Source organism: Cervus canadensis, chromosome 27, assembly GCF_019320065.1.
Source record: "Cervus canadensis isolate Bull #8, Minnesota chromosome 27, ASM1932006v1, whole genome shotgun sequence".
Lineage (NCBI taxonomy): Eukaryota > Metazoa > Chordata > Mammalia > Artiodactyla > Cervidae > Cervus > Cervus canadensis.
In genome coordinates, this window is record NC_057412.1 from 15,423,851 (window position 1) to 15,437,260 (window position 13,410).

At 36.1% G+C, this 13,410-nt stretch overlaps 1 non-coding gene across 1 annotated transcript; it reads left to right on the forward strand.

The window, feature by feature from the left end:
• Positions 1-8,413: 8,413 nt before the first annotated feature.
• LOC122429016 lies at positions 8,414-8,520 on the forward strand. The gene has a single exon (XR_006265887.1). It is a non-coding gene; the product is annotated as a U6 spliceosomal RNA (small nuclear RNA).
• The last annotated feature ends 4,890 nt before the right edge of the window (positions 8,521-13,410 follow it).

Below are 13,410 nucleotides of genomic sequence, written 5' to 3' on the forward strand. Positions count from 1 at the left end.
GATTTCTCTAGCTGTGACCAGTGGGAGCTCCTCTCCAGTTGCTGTGCTTGGGCGCCTCACTGTGGTGCCTTTTCTTGTTGCAGAGCATGGGCTCTTGGTCCACAGGCTCAGTAGTTGCAGCTCACAACTTAGTTGCCCCATGGCTTGTGTGACCTTCCCGCGCTAGACATCAAACCTGTGTACCCTGCATTGGCATGTGGAGTCTTAATCAATTGTACAAAGGCCACTAAAAAGTTATATGAAGAAGCATTTATCACAAGGTTTAGAAATAGAAGCAAGATACTCTGGACTGAATATTCATGTTCTCTGCAACATTCACATGTTGAATTTCTAATACCCAGTGTGATAGTATTTGGAGGTAGAATAATTAAATCATAGGTATGGAGACATGTTAAAGGGATTAATGCCCTTATAAGAAAAAAATATGAGAGAGATGATCTCTATATTGCTTGGCCATGTGAGGTCACAGAGAGAAGGCAGCTGCCTATGAACTAGGAAACAAGATCTTCTCCAGACACTTAATATTAACTTGGACATCTCAACCTCCAAAACAGTGAGAAATAAAATTTTGTTTTTGATTGAACCAGTCTATGGCATTCTGTTACAGGCGCCCAAGCAGACTAAGACACAGGAATACTAGTTTACTATGGTAGTTTCTCCTTGGAAGAAAAACTCTGACTAACCTAGATAGCATATTAAAAAGCAGACACATCACTGCCACCAAGGGTCTGTATAGTCAAAACTATAGTTTTTCCAGAAGTCATGTGTGGATGTGAGAGTTGCACCATAAAGAAGATTGAGCACTGAAGAATTGATGCTTTCGAACTGTGGGGCTGAAGACGACTCTTGAGAGTACCTTGGATAGAAAGAACATCAAACCAGTGAATCCTAAAGCAAATTAGCCTGAATATTCATGGGAAGGACTGATGTTGAAGCTAAAGCTCCTATATTTCAGCCACCTGATGTGAAGAGCCAACTCATTGGAAAGGACCCTGATGCTGGGAAAGATTGAAGGCAGAAGGAGAAGTGGGCAATAGGGAATGAGATAGTTGGATGGCATCACCAACTCAATGGACATGAGCTTGACCAAAGTCAGGGTGAAGGACAGGGAAGCCTGGTGTGCTGCAGTTCACGTGGTCACAAAGAGTCAGATGAAGCTCAGTGACTGAACAACAGCAATGGTAGATGATTCCTATGTTATAGTTTTGGCTTAGAAGATGAATACAGTATGTAAGGATAGCTATTGTCTTTGAGGCCTAAGCAAGCAAATATGTGGTAATTCTATTAACTCAGTAAGGGAAGACTAAGGCACATTTGGATGCAACATCAGTTTTATTTCAGAAATGCTAACTTTCAGGTGGTTTTTAGACTTCCTAGTGGAGATATCAAGTCAGCAATGGACAGAGGACCCTGACACATGACCATCTGTATTATCAGCATACTGATGGAGACAAAACTCATGGTAGTAGATGGGATCAGCTAGAAAGAGAATAGATTAAATAAGAATTGAGTTTCAATGAAGAAATATTTAAAGATTAGTCTGCAAAGGAAAATCCAATAAAGACTGAAAGACTGAGTAGGAAGCAAACCAACAAAAGATGATATCACTAAATGCAAGGAAAGAAAATGTTTAGGAAGAAGGAGGGGTTTTCTAAGAAGAAGACTGTCTGAAATTGGAATAAGGTATATAGAAACAAGCCATGATAAAGTGGGTTTGATTGACAAGAGTTATTTCAGTCGACTGGAGGGGATGAGAGACAGCATAGAATAACATATGGACAGAATGGGTGATGGGAAGGAAAAGACAGGATTTATAAATGCCTATTATAAATGTCACCATAAACTTGGTACCTGAAGGAAAAGTAAATCTGATGGAATGTGAAGTTGGGAAAATATTTTTGAAGAGAACTATCAAAGTGCATTAGGAGACAGTGGCATTAACTCTGTAAGAAGGGGAAATTAGTGACTGAGCAAAGATAGAACATATGCAGGAAAGAGGGCCTTGAGTCAACAATTCTTACAAGTCATTTTTTAAAAAATTGTAACCAACTTAAAAGTGGCATAGTATAAGAACAGGCATTATGTAAGAAAAAATATGTTCAAAAGCCTTATAACATGAAGTTCTTAACCTAATACATAAAGACATACAAATTTAAGAAATTTTACCTATCATACTAGAAAAGTTCAAATGTTTGATATTAGCATTAGCATGGGTGAGAGGAGGTAGATACAAGTGCACATTGTACAAATTTAAATTAGTAAAGCTTCATTGGATGGCAAATCATCAATATCTTTCTAAATTAAAACTGTAATACTTCTTTTCCCCAGAAAATTCACTTTTAGAAATTTGAGCTTGGAGAAGGATTTTTACATTTGTTTTTACTGCTAAAATTTTAAACATATTTAGGGTTATGTCTTTCTGGCTTAAGAATACCTACAAAGTATTAAAAACATATCTATCATATTATCCAAACCTCTTACTTCTTGGTATTTATCTAAAAATAGTTGAAATCAGGATCTGAAAAAGATACCAACACCCCAATGCCCATTTAATTATTGTTCAAAATAGCCAAAATGTGGAAGCAATGCAAATTACTATCAATAGATAAATGGATAAAGATATTGTGGATAAAAACACACATTTATACACACACACACACACACACACACATATATATATACATAAGCATAATATGTATGTGTGTGTATATTGTATATATGCTTCCCAGGAGGCAAAGTGCTAAAGAATCTGTCCACCAATGCAGGAGATGCTAGAGACACAGGTTCAAGTCCTGTGTTAGGAAGATCCCTTGGAATAGGAAATGGCAACCCACTCCATTATTCTTGCCTGGGAAATTCCATGAAGAGAGGAGTCTGGCAAGCTAGTCCATGGATTCACAAAGAGTTAGACACTACAGCATGCATGCAAAACGATCTTCTATATATATACGTCAGTCTTACAAAATAATAAAATCCTGGAATATGTGACAACATGGATGAACCTTGAATGCATTATGCCAAGCAAATAAGCCACTCATAAAAGAACAAACATTGGACAATTCCAGTTATATGCAGTATATAAAATAGTCGAATTCATAGGATTAGAGAATAGAATGGTGATTTGGCACCTTTGGGGATGGGGAAATGGGAAAGTTCTAATCATGCAGGAATTTCAATCACACAAAGAAGGAAGTCCCATAGATTTGCTGGATAACATTGAACTTAAGCAGGTAGATGTCATATTAAGTGCTTTTACCACAGTACAATTAAATGGGGAAAAAAAAAACAGATATAAAAATGCATGTTTTCTAGGAAAGAAAAAAAATGCAATAAAAGGAATGGAATTAAGATCATTTGGAAAAAAAGAGAGTGACGGGAATAATTCTTCTATCAAAATGACAAACAAGAGGATAAATCAGTTCAGTTCAGTTCAGTTCAGAGGCTCAGTCATGTCCAACTCTTTGGGACCCCATGGACTGCAGCACTCCAGGCCTCCCTTTCCATCATCAACTCCCAGAGTTTACTCAAACTCAAGTCCATTGAGTTGGTGATGCCATCCAACCATCTCATCCTCTGTCATCCCCTTCTCCTCCCGTCTTCAATCTTTCCCAGCATCAGGGTCTTTTCAAATGACTAAGTTATTTTCATCAGGTGGACAAAGTATTGGAATTTCAGCTTCAGCATCAGTTCTTCCAATGAGTATTCAGGACTGATTTCCTTTAGGATGGACTGGTTGGATCTCCTTGCAGTCCAAGGGACTCTCAAGAGTCTTCTCCAACACCACAGATCAAAACCATCAATTCTTCAGCACTCAGCTTTCTTTATAGTCCAACATCCATACATGAGCACTGGGAAAACCATAGCCTTGACTAGATGGACCTTTGTTGGCAAAGTAATATCTGCTTTTTAATATGCGGTCTAGGTTGGTCATAACTTTTCTTACAAGGAGTAAGTGTCTTTTAGTTTCAAGGCTGCAGTCACCATCTGCAGTAATTTTGGAGCCCAAGAAAATAAAGTCTGTCACTGTTTCCTCACCTATTTGCCATGAAGTGATGGGACCAGATGCTATGGTCTTAGTTTTCTGAATGTTGAGTTGTAACCAAACTTTTTCACTCTCCTCTTTCACTTTCATCAAGAGGCTCTTCAGTTCTTTGCTTTCTGCCATAAGGGTGGTGTCATCTTCATATCTGAAATTGTTGATATTTCTCCTGGCAATCTTGATTACAACTTGTGCTTCATTCAGCCCAGTGTTTCTCATAATGTACTCTGCATATAAGTTAAATAGGCAGGGTGACAACGTACAGCTTTGATGTACTCCTTTCCATATTTGGAACCAGTCTGCTGTTCCATGTCCAGTTCTAACTGTTGCTTACTGGCCTGCATACAGATTTCTCAAGTGGCAGGTCAGGTGGTCTGCTATTCCCATCTCTTTCAGAATATTCCACAGTTTGCAGGTATCCACACAGTCAAAGGCTTTGGCATAGTCAATAAAGCAGAAATAGATGTTTTTCTGGAACTCTCTTCCTTTTTTGATGATCCAGCAGATGTTGGCAATTTAATCTCGTTTCCTCTGCCTTTTCTAAATCCAGGTTGAACATCTGGAAGTTCACAGTTCACATATTGCTGAAGCCTGGCTTGGAGAATTTTGAGCATTACTTTACTAGTGTGTGAGATGAGTGCAATTGTGTGGTAGTTTGAGCACTCTTTGGCATTTCCTTTCTTTGGGATTGGAATGAAAACTGACCTTTTCCAGTCCTGTGGCCACTGCTGAGTTTTCCTAATCTGCTGGCATATTGAGTGCAGCACTTTCACAGCATCATCTCTTAGGATTTGAAATAGCTCACCTCCACTAGCTGTTTGTAGTGATGCTTTCTAAGGCCCACTTGACTTCACATTCCAGGATGTCTGCCTCTAGGTGAGTGATCACACCATTGTGATTATCTGGGTCATGAAGATCTTTTTTGCACAGTTCTTCTGTGTATTCTTGCCACTTCTTAATGTCTTCTGCTTCTGTTAGGTCCACACCATTTCTGTCCTTTATTGTGCCCATCTTGCATGAAATGTTCCCTTCTTTTTCCCATTCTATTGTTTTCCTTGATTTCTTTGCATTGATCATTGAGGAAGGCTTTCTTATCTCTTCTTGCTATTCTTTGGACTCTACATTCAAATGGGTATATCCTTCCTTTTCTTCTTTGCTTTTCACTTCTCTTCTTTTCACAGCTATTTGTAAAGCCTCCTCAGACAGTCGTTTTGCTTTTTTCCATTTCTTTTTCTTGGGGGTGGTCTTGATCCCTGCCTCCTGTACAGAGTCATAAATCTCTGCCCATAGTTCTTCAGGCACTCTATCAGATCTAATCCCTTGAATCTCTTTCTCACTTCCACTGTATAACCATGAGGAATCTTATTTAGGTCATACCTGAATGGTCTAGTGGTTTTCCCTACTTTCTTCAATTTAACACATTTCTTCAACAAATTTCTGAATTTGACAATAAGGAGTTCATGATTTGAGCAACAGTCAGCTCTCAGTTTTGTTTTTGCTGACTGTATTTAGCTTCTCTATCTTTGGCTGAAAAGAATATAATCATTCTGATTTCAGTATTGAAATTATGAGTCTGATTTTTGTATTGAAGCTGAAGTTGGAACGGTTCTATGAAGACCTACAAGACCTTCTAGAACTAACACCCAAAAAAGACGTCATTTTTATTATAAGGGACTGGAATGCAAAAGTCAAGAAACGACTGAGTAACAGGCAAATTGGGCCTTGGAGTATGGAATGAAAAACGGAGCATAAATAGATTGATGGATAGATGGATGGCTGAATAGACTGACATGAATATAGGCTTCTTATATATTTATGATGTTTTTCTTAATATGTTTTAGCTACTCTTTTAATAAACTTTATGTGATAATAATTGTTCTATGTCAATCAAACATTTTCTAGAGGCTAATATTTATGGCTAAATTAGATTGCAGCCTATAGATGTACCATAAATTATCAATATTTCATGCATTTGAAGTGAAAAATATACTTTGCCAAATATTTCAGGCAGATTATGAAAATTTAAAATTCCATTAGCTTCATACAAATGACTGCTTTACCGTAAGAAAAGCCAAGTGGAGTTAATCATTTTCACAGGAGCTTTAAGTGTAGGAAATTGAGACTAAAAGTAATATCATACTGTCATTTTAGTATTCTTTTTAAATTACTAGTCATGTTAAAGATGTTCTCAGAAGATAATTAGGTATTTTTTGCCTTTTCTCATATTTGTTTTCAAATTATCCTTTCTCATTTTCTTGATAGCTTACTGTCTCCTTACTTGTCTCTCCTTGTTATTATGGACCTGATATTTATTGCTAATGATATATTGCTATAATTTTTGTATTACACAATTATGAAAATGACTGATTCTAGAAATAATGTTTACATTTTATAGTACTGTTTTATAAAATACATAATACTTTATTCATACTGTATTATTAGCAATATATATTATTAATCTGGTTTTTGCTTGCTCCATTTATTTTTCGACATTTGGAAATCAGATATATATTCAATTTATCTATTCATTCTTAGCCTACTGAGAAGATTTCATGGCAAATCATTTTGTTTAGATTATCTAGCTTGTAAATATAGAAATTAAAATATAATTAACCAGGTGAACTTCATTAGAGAAAAAACACAAGGGCTTAATTTTTAAAGAGGTAGTAGCAAAGAAGGAAATATCCTCTTCCATAAATATAAACAGCTATTTATCTTTCAAAGTAGCATGTCTTTCCTAAAAAGATATATAGTTGACAAGAAATTATAAACTGAATCACAAAAATATTAAGGGTAAAATGATAACAATACAATCAGGAATTAGAGATAAATAGATGAGACAGGGAGACTTGAGAGTGACCACCCAATAAACTGGAGTCAAGTACAAATTAACATTGTGCCATTCGAAAGGTAAGAACTGTAGTGAAAATATCCCCAAGCGTCAGTGAAATAAAATCAGAACACAAGCTACCTGATGTAGGCACATACTCCTGCGAAAGTTTAAACACTTCTTCAAACTCTCCTTTGTCTGGAAATATTGACTGGTTTCATTGCCATTTTAATAAGGCAATTGGAGCTACTCTTTTCAATGACCTTCCCTGCAATGTGCATAAGGGATTATTGCAACTGAGCACTGACATAGCATTTTAAATGAACCTGGACCTCAACTTTGCTAAATATGTCAACATCCTATGATTTCTTTGACTGCTGTATGCACATTATGCTCAAGTATATATCATTTTGCATAGAGTTCCTCTGTAATTAATCTAACATGGTAACACTAACCATAAACTCACTGTCTTTTAGTGAGAGTCAAACCCCTCATAAAAAGGACTCAAATATCATGCTGTCAGTCCAACAAATTTCTCTAATGCCTTGCATTTATGGAGTTCCTTAGATATATTTTCATGTCTTTTAGTCCATAATAAAACATTATATACTACACTAGTGAGAATAGGGGAATAAAAATAACTCTCTTAGATTAGGAGCAAAATCTCAAAGACATTAAACAGCTTGCCTTATTTCAAATGACTAAAACCAAAATAATCAACTGAGATATCCCTGTCCTTTGGCATTTAACTTCAGCTTTCTTTAAAAAAAGAATTAATTCACTTGTTTTAGCTATCTTAACACTTTTAATTATTTTTATAATAATAATTACTACTGCTACTACTATTATTATTTCTATTATGATTATATTAAGGAAAACAGCTAAAGGGCTGTATTTTTATCATTATATACAAAGCTCTCTGTGATCTGCCTTCTGAGCTCACTGCCCATCTTTATTGTTTTGATAATAACATTTCCCAAATAAACTCTATTCTCCAGCTGTATTGAGCAACTGGTCACACTGCCTCAAACCTCTTCAGGCTTACATATGCTACTATTTCCTTCAAACTCGACTCTCTTTTTGATTTCATTAACTCTTTATGTGAATGATTTTTAACTTCTAAATTAAATATGACCTCTAATATAAAACCTTCAATGATCTCTGCTAGCAAAGTCTGAATTTGCATCATTACCCTTTTCCCCATAGCATTTTATGGAACCTATCCACATTTAGAGGGCATTGGGAAATTTACTAAAATCTTTATTTCAATCACAGCTGGGTTTATGGAGCCAATAAACCTTAAGTTTCAAGAATATTTCCTTTCAGCAGAACATTTTGGTGGATCCTAGCAATATGTTCACACAGCATTTTAAAGGAAAATCCAACAGAGAAGAATGACTCATTAAACTGGGCCCAGTATTCGGCATGCTGCTTTTCCTCTTGGAGAGTTTGCCAACTCTTGTCTTACAAGCCATGAAGAAGACAGTTGCTAATATCCAGAGTAGACCACAGGATTGATCACAGTCACATAGAAATTCAAAGTGGTGCTCGCTTCGGCAGCACATATACTAAAATTGGAATGATACACAGAAAATTAGTATGGCTCCTGCGCAAGGATGACATGCAAATTCGTGAAGCGTTCCATATATTTTAATACCCCACTCACACCATTGGATAGATCAACTAAACAGAAAATTAACAAGGAAACACAAACTTTAAATGAAACAATGGTCCAGCTAGACATAATTGATATCTATAGGACATTTCACCCCAAAACAATCAATTTCACCTTTTTCTCAAGTGCACACGGAAACTTCTCCAGAAAAGATCACATCCTGGATCATGAATCTAACCTTGATAAATTCAAAAAAAATTGAAATCATTCCAGTTATCTTTTCTGACCACAATGCAGTAAGATTAGATCTCAATTACAGGAAAAAAAAACTATTAAAAATTCAAACATATGGAGAATAAATAACACTCTTCTGAATAACCAACAAATCACAGAAGAAATTAAAAAAGAAATAAAAATATGCATAGAAACGAATGAAAATGAAAACATAACAACCCAAAACCTATGGGACACTGTAAAAGCAGTGCTAAGGGGAAGGTTCATAGCATTACAGGCTTAACTCAAGAAACAAGAAAAAAACTCAAATAAATAACCTAACTTTACATATAAAGCAACTAGAAAAGGAAGAAATGAAGAACCCCAGGGTTAGTAGAGGGAAGAAATCTTAAAAATTAGGGCAGAAATAAATGCAAAAGAAACAAAAGAGACCATAGCAGAAATCAACAAAGCTAAAAGCTGGTTTTATGAAAAGGTAAATAAAACTGACAAACTGTTAGCCAGACTCATCAAGAAACAAAGGGAGAAGAACCAAATCAACAAAATTAGAAATGAAAATGGAGAGATCACAACAGACAACTCTGAAATACAAAGGATCATAAGAGACTACTACCAGCAGCTATATGCCAATAAAATGGACAACTTGGAAGAAATGGACAAATTCTTAGAAAAGTACAACTTTGCAAAACTGAACCAGGAAGAAATAGAAGATCTAAACAGACCCATCACAAGCACAGAAATCGAAACTGTAATCAGAAATCTTCCAGCAAACAAAAGCCCAGGACCAGATGGCTTCACAGTTGAATTCTACCAAAAATTTAGAGAAGAGCTAACACCTATCTTACTCAAACTCTTCCATAAAATTGCAGAGGAAGGCAAACTTCCAAACTCATTCTATGAGGCCACCATCACCCTAATACCAAAACCAGACAAAAATGCCACAAAAAAAAAGAAAACTACAGGCCAATATCACTGATGAACATAGATGCAAAAATCCTTAACAAAATTCTAGCAAACAGAATCCAACAACATATTAAAAAGATCATACATCATGACCAAATGGGCTTTATCCCAGGAATGCAAGGATTCTTTAATATCCGCAAATCAATCAATGTAATACACCACATTAACAAATTGAAAGATAAAAACCATATGATTATCTCAATAGATGCAGAGAAAGCCTTTGACAAAATTCAACATCTATTTATGATAAAAACTCTCCAGAAAGCAAGGATAGAAGGAACTTACTTCAACATAATAAAAGCTATATATGACAAACCCACAGCAAACATTATCCTCAATGGTAAAAAATGTAAAGCCTTTCCCTTAAAGTCAGGAACAAGACAAGGGTGCCCACTCTCACCACTACTATTCAACATAGTTTTGGAAGTGTTGGCCACAGCAATCAGAGCAGAAAAAGAAATAAAAGGAATCCAGATAGGAAAAGAAGAAGTAAAACTGTTTGCAGATGACATGATACTCTACATAGAAAACCCTAAAGACTCTACCGGAAAATTATTAGAGCTAATCAATAAATACAGTAATGTTGCAGGAAATAAAATTAACACACAGAAATCCCTTGCATTCCTATACACTAACAATGAGAAAACAGAAAGAGAAATTAAGGAAACAATGCCATTCACCGTTGCAACAAAAAGAATAAAATACTTAGCAGTATATCTACCTAAAGAAACGAGAGACTTATATATAGAAAACTATAAAACACTGATGAAAGAAATCAAAGAGGACACAAAAATAGATGAAGAAATATACCGTGTTCATGGACTGGAAGAATCAATATTGTGAAAATGACTATACTACCCAAGGTAATCTATAGATTTAATGCAATCTCTATCAAGCTACCAACAGACTTTTCACCAAACTAGAACAAATAATTTCACAATTTGTATGGAAATACAGAAAACCTCGAATAGCCAAAGCAATCTTAAGAAAGAAGAATGGAACTGGAGGAATCAACCTGCCTGACTTCAGGCTCTACTACAAAGCCATAGTCATCAAGAGTGTATGGTCCTGGCACAAAGACAGAAACATAGGCCAGTGGAACAGAATAGAAAGCCCAGAGATACATCCACGTACCTATGGACACCTTATCTTTGACAAAGGAGGCAAGAATATACAATGGAAAAAAGACAACCTCTTTAACAAGTGGTGCTGGGAAAACTGGTCAACCACTTGTAAAAGAATGAAATTAAAAAAAAAAAAAAAAGAATGAAACTAGAACACTTTCTAACACCATACACAAAAATAAACTCAAAATGGATTAAAGATCTAAATGTAAGACCAGAAACTATAAAACTCCTAGAGGAGAACATAGGCAAAACACTCTCTGACATAAATCACAGCAGGATCCTCTATGACCCACCTCGCAGAATATTGGAAATAAAAGCAAAAATAAACAAATGGGACCTAATGAAACTTAAAAGCTTTTGCATAACAAAGGAAACTATAAGAAAGGTGAAAAGACAGCCCTCAGACTGGGAGAAAATAATAGCAAATGAAGCAACAGACAAATGATTAATCTCAAAAATATATAAGCAACTCCTGCAGCTCAGTTCCAGAAAAATAAATGACCCAATCAAAAAGTGGGCCAAAGAACTAAACAGACATTTCTCCAAAGAAGACATACAGATGGCTAACAAACACATGAAAAGATGCTCAACATCACTCATTATCAGAGAAATGCAAATCAAAGCCACAATGAGGTACCATTACATGCCAGTCAGGATGGCTGCTATTCAAAAGTCTACAAACAATAAATGCTGGAGAGGGTGTGGAGAAAAGGGAACCCTCTTACACTGTTGGTGGGAATGCAAACTATTACAGCCGCTATGGAGAACAGTGTGGAGATTCCTTAAAAAAAACTGGAAATAGAACTTCCATTTGACCCAGCAATCCCACTCCTGTGCATACAGACTGAGGAAACCAGATCTGAAAGAGACACGGGCACCCCAGTGTTCATCACAGCACTGTTTATAATAGCCAGGACATGGAAGCAACCTAGATGCCCATCAGCAGAGGAATGGATAAGGAAGCTATGGTACACATACACAATGGAATATTACTCAGCCATTAAAAATAATTCATTTGAGTCAGTTCTAATGAGATGGATGAACTATATAGGACATATTTAAGAAGTACAAATGAGCCAGAACTTTATAAAGTCAAACTTTATAAAGACTACAGTCTGGAAAGAAATCATTGGAATGAGGTGACTCACTCCTCTTCTTCTTGGAAGAATACAGGATTGGGAAAATACTTCAACCTAAGTTATATATAAATATAACTGAAGTTATATATGCCATATATATATATATATATACATATATATATATATATGCTGTGCTGTGCTTTAGTCACTCAGTCATGTCCAACTCTTTGTGACCCCATGGACTGTAGCTCGCCAGGCCCCTCTGTCCATGGGGTTTCCCAGGCAAAAAACACTAGAGTGGGTTGCCATTTCTTTCTTTAGAAATATATATATATGTGTGTGTGTGTATGTGCGTGTGTACACACACACACGTTAAAATGTGGATTGATTCATGTAAATTTCCGAATGCTACTGGAAAGCCATGCCATTTTTCATCCATGCATTTTTTGCAATTGCATAGCAGCATCATTTCCCAATAGGACACAATGCTATATATAAATGCACTAAAGGTATGTTAGAAGTAATAGACATAAGTGCAGAGGAGCATGAAATAAACATTGAAATGGGGGTTCAGAAAATGTAAACGGCTAGAAAAAAATGAACACGAATCTTTTAATGACACCCTTAGCCATCACAGTAATATTCTAATGAATTTGCACCATGGTTGCATCCAGTGTTGGGCTGCAGTGGATGCTTCTCTTCTCATGAGAGCCCATTTGAAGTATCTTGCCACAACTTTGCAGAGACATCAAGCTGCTTGCACGGAATTGGTCATGCATAGGAATTATATACAAAACAATGGAAAATGGTAAAATCTGATAAAATTTATATCAGAAATATGGTTATAAAATTTTTACCAGCACAACACTAGCTTCAACTTTTGATGAGTTTGAATATTTGGAGTTATATTTACTCTTGAGTGTCTTCTTTAGAAGGAAGATGAAGTGAAACAAACAAACAGAATAGAATAGACCCTCATTCTTTAACTCTATTTTATGGTACATGATAATTCTTCAAACTGTTTTGAAGGTTCTTTAGCCATGAAGAATATTATCATTGTTAAAATACTAGTTTCATTCTAAACCAAATTTATCAACATTAGGAATTTGTTTCTACATAGGGTAGAAGGCTTCCCTGATAGCTTAGTTGGTAAAGAATCCACCTGCAGTGCAGGAGACCCCAGTGTGATTCCTGGTTCAGGAAGATCCCCTGGAGAAGGGATAGGATACCCACTCCAGTATTCTTGGGCTTCCCTTGTGGCTCAGCTGGTAAAGAATCCACCTGCAATGCAAGACCTTGGTTCAATCCTTGGGTTGGGAAGATCCCCTGGAGAAGGGAAAGGCTATCCACTCCAGTATTTTGGCCTGGAGAACTCCAACAACTGTGGAGTCCATGGGGTCACAAAGAGTGGGACATGACCAAGCAGCTTTCAAGGCTGAAGGAAACATTCCTGGCCTAGTTTAGGCCATCTTTTTCTTACATTTCAAAGTTTTCATGTGATGATTTAAAATCCACATTTAAAA